The sequence below is a fragment of the Euprymna scolopes genome, chromosome 11 (genome assembly GCF_053919585.1).
Source record: "Euprymna scolopes isolate OS-2025 chromosome 11, ASM5391958v1, whole genome shotgun sequence".
Lineage (NCBI taxonomy): Eukaryota > Metazoa > Mollusca > Cephalopoda > Sepiida > Sepiolidae > Euprymna > Euprymna scolopes.
Genome location: NC_136492.1, coordinates 42,771,520 through 42,775,709, shown reverse-complemented (window position 1 = coordinate 42,775,709; position 4,190 = coordinate 42,771,520). Strand labels below are relative to the sequence as shown.

The 4,190-nt window shown below is 37.1% G+C and overlaps 1 pseudogene; it reads right to left on the bottom strand.

Moving 5' to 3' along the window:
• Positions 1-3,522: 3,522 nt before the first annotated feature.
• On the bottom strand, positions 3,523-3,640 carry LOC145288501 (5S ribosomal RNA; annotated as a pseudogene).
• Between the last annotated feature and the right edge of the window lie 550 nt (positions 3,641-4,190).

Genomic DNA, 4,190 nt, shown 5'->3' with positions numbered 1-4,190 from the left:
GTGAAGGGTAAAAAATCCAAGAATGGTAAAATCCAAAACGGTCGAATTTAAAATTTCCAATCCAGTGGGTAAATTCCAAATGGTCCAAAATGATCCAAAAGGCAGAGTTCCTTGGAAAAAAGCGCAAATGGAATGAATTCCAAATCATTAAAAGAAAAAGCACTGAAGAGAATATTTAAAACACGTCTGTCAAGGCTGAAGGAATCAAGTAAATTAAGGTTTAAAAAAAAGTTTTTTTTAATTAAAAAAAAAAAACAAAAGCGGTGAAAGTTTAAATTTGGAAAGCAAGGTCAAACTGACTCAGACAAAAAGCGCAAAAGTTAGCGTTAATAATTAGGTCAGCTTAGATATGCACGTGAAAGTCCCAGAATTAAATTAAGAAAACTGGTCAGAAGAACAAATAAATTGCTAAGTTTATGAAATGGAGCGTCTGTTATATTAAAACAAAAAAAATTAAAGTAAATAAATTAAAAATAGAAAATTGAAAGTTAAAAAAAAAATTTTTTTTAAAGTTAAAAAATTTTTAATTTCCTATTTTTAATTTATTTACTTTCATTTTTTTGTTTTAATATAGAGAGAGTTTTGCGCTTCTTGTCCTTGACCTTGCTTTTCAAATTTAAACTTTAACCGCTTTTCGTTTTTTTTTTTAATATAACACTAGTTCAGACAGTTTCCATGTGTGCCTAGTTCAGTGAGTTTCAATGTGCGCCTAGTTCAGAGAGTTTCCATGTGTGCCTAGTTCAAAGTTTCCATGTGTGCCTAGTTCAGAGTTTTCATGTGTGCCTACTTGAGAGTTTTCATGTGTGCTTAGTTCAGAGTGATTCCATGTGTGCCTAGTTCAGAGTGATTCCATGTGTGCCTAGTTCAGAGTTTACATGTGTGCCTAGTTCAGAGAGTTTCCATCTGTGCCTAGTTCAGAGAGTTTCTATGTGTGCCTAGTTCAGAGAGTTTCCATGCGTGCCTAGTTCAGAGAGTGTTCATGTGTGCCTAGTTCAGACAGTTTCCATGTGTGGCTAGTTCAGCCAGTTTCCATGTGCGCCTAGTTCATAGAGTTTCCATGTGTGCCTAGTTCAGAGAGATTTCATGTGTGCCTATTTCAGAGAGTTTCCATGTGTGCCCAGTTCAGAGAGTTTTCATGTGCGCCTAGTTCAGACAGTTTCCATGTGTGCCTAGTTCAGAGAGTTTCCATGGGTACATAGTTCAAAGTTTCCATGTATGTCTAGTTCAGAGAGATTTCATGTGTGCCTAGTTCAGAGAGTTTCCATATGTGCCTAGTTCAGAGAGTTTCCATGTGTGCCTAGTTACGAGAATTTTCATGTGCGCCTAGTTCATAGAGTTTCCATGTGTGCCTAGCTCATAGAGTTTCCATGTGTACTAGTTCAGACAGTTTCTATGTGTGCCTAGTTCAGACAGTTTCCATGTGTGCGTAGTTCAGAGTTTACGTGTGTGCCTAGTTCAGAGAGTTTCCATGTGCGCCTAGTTCAGAGAGTTTCCATGTGTGCCTAGTTCAGAGAGTTTTAATGTGCGCCTAGTTCAGAGAGTTTTCATGTGCCTAATTCAGACAGTTTCCATGTGTGCCTAGTTCAGACAGTTTCCATGTGTACATAGTTCAAAGTTTCCATGTGTGCCTACCTCAGAGAGTTTCCATGTGTGCCTAGTTCAGAGAGTTTCCATGTGTGCCTATTTCAGAGAGTTTTCATGTGTGCCTTGTTCAGAGTTTTCATTTGGCCTTTAACGAAGATACAAAATTTTGATGTCTTTTCACTACTTACTCAAAATACCTCGTTTACATTAAAGGTAATTATTAGCTTTACGAGCCAATTTCCGGTAATTTCGCGTTGGTAACTTCTTGCAGGTTATTTAAGCAACTGGAAGGTATTGAAACGAAGACAGCCAAACGATCATTTCAAAGCGCAGCATACCTCTCCTCTTCTTGTGTTAAGAATGGATATTTATTTAGTGCTTAACACGGGGAAGGGAAATCTCACGTTAACATATCGTATTGAAAGACATATTTATTTATTTATTTATTTATTTTTGTTTAATGACTTTCGCGCTTTCATTGAAACTTGCATTCTGATGGCATATTCCGTGTATGTACGTAGTCTACAAAGAAATGCCGACACGAAGTTGCCTTGATTGCTATTTATCGTCTCCACAACGATATAGTTACTGTCATTGAAGGAACCTCTAAAAACTGCCCATATTTTTTTTAAACTGGTTTAGTGACTCTTTTGCTAGTCTTTATGTTTATGGCGAAATTAATGTTTACAATGTGGAATAGTGCTGACGATGAAGGAATGTTTTGTCGCGAGTGAGCTATTACTTATAAGCTGACACAGATTATGTAAAAAGAAAAAAAACACTCGTGTAGCCGATTCTAATGGATCAAAAATCGCATTTCCAAATAAAAAACATTTCATCTACATGTATAGAACAAAAATTGCTATCTACACAAAATATTAGGAAATAATGCCGAGTAGAATTTTAATTAGATAGAAGAATCGGTTTTATTGTATTTTGCCGATCCGACAAAAATTCTTACTTGGTTAAATGACAGACTGAGTTATCTCCCGCTGCTTTACGAGTATTTCCACTCTTATCAATGTGATAAAACTGATTTATATATATTTTTTTAATTTTATTATATAATATGTCTTAATTTTTGGTGTAGATACCTAGTTTTGCTTGATACGTAAGTATATCGAATAATTTTCCTGTTAATTGATTTGCAACTGCGATTTTCCACCGTGCCCTTAGTTGAATAAGTACCGCAAATCTTACAAGCATTATTGATCTTTTCCTGACAATTTGTCCACAGCAGTGCACATCCATTATTCTATCTCTCCTGAGATCTTCCGCTCACTCATTTGTCACAATTAAGATCAAATCCAAATTTAGGAAGATCTCGGATATCCATTCCATTGCAAAGGGTATCGATAATAAAATGGCTAAATGGAACAGTTTTATGTATTTCTTCCCTAAAAAAATCCTCTGAATTCCAGTTTCAGAAATAATGTGAACTGTGTCGACTCCGGTGTATCTGATCGGTTAATCGCTGGCATTGAGAATTTTATACCCTTTTTAAGAGAGTGCACATGACCGCAGATGGTGACTCCTGAATGTGTCGCCGCTATTGTTAACAGAAACCACTATTCCAAATGATTTCAACAAAATGGACTCCCCGAGACTTAAAAAACGTATTAGGCTTACAGAAGGCGCAGAACGTTCAAAACTAGAGTTGCTGAACAGAAGCTTAGTTTCCATGATTTTTGGAAAATGGTTCTGAACAGGTATAAAACTTTTATTCCAACTGTTATTAATAGACCAGAGGTTATCTCCTTCGATTACTCCGTTCAGTCTCAAGAGGCAATGGACACCCCTATAAAGATAGCTGCGCGTGTAATTGCGAGACAAGGATTGTGCAATCCCCAACAACACCTCTCCTGAATCAGCACTGTTTGAATCCAGTGGCAAAGAGAGGTCCAAGACTGTGGCAACAATGCCGAGATAAGTGAAGAGCGCATACAGCACCTGGAATTCCCAAATGGTCACCCATTTTAGTAATGACCAGGCTTAACGTTGCTTAACTTCGGTTATCTGACGGGAACTGGTGTGTCAACGTAATTATGCCATATATAGGATAGATTATATCCTAGCATCTGATAAAGTAACACTTCGCGATCAAGTTCAGCTATCTCTAGATACCCCCCTCCATGACTGAATATACTTCAAGCAACATCCGAGATGTTGCTGAATATAACGTGCATGGCAATGCATGTTCACAATGTTTGGAAAAGCTGAACCATGAAATATTCACGGGTTCCGCTAATATTTCACATTTCGATGAAAGTATGAAACGAATGAATTTTCGAGTCATCCGGCACTCTATTGCTTTCGCATCATGGACTCTCTTGCCAGCGGAAAAGAATTATTCTCAGATCGAGAAAGAGGCCCTAGAAATTATATTTGCAGTTTCAAAATTCCACTGGTTCTTGTACGGAAGACATTTTTTCTACAAACCGACCATAAGCCGTTGATATCCATTTTTGGATCAAAAAAAGAACTTCCAACATTCACTGCGAACCGACTATTAAGAATGGGAACTATTCTGCTGAACTATAATTTTACAATTCAATTTCTCCCCTCAAAACAACTAGCACATGAAGACGGTCTATCGAGACTGGTTC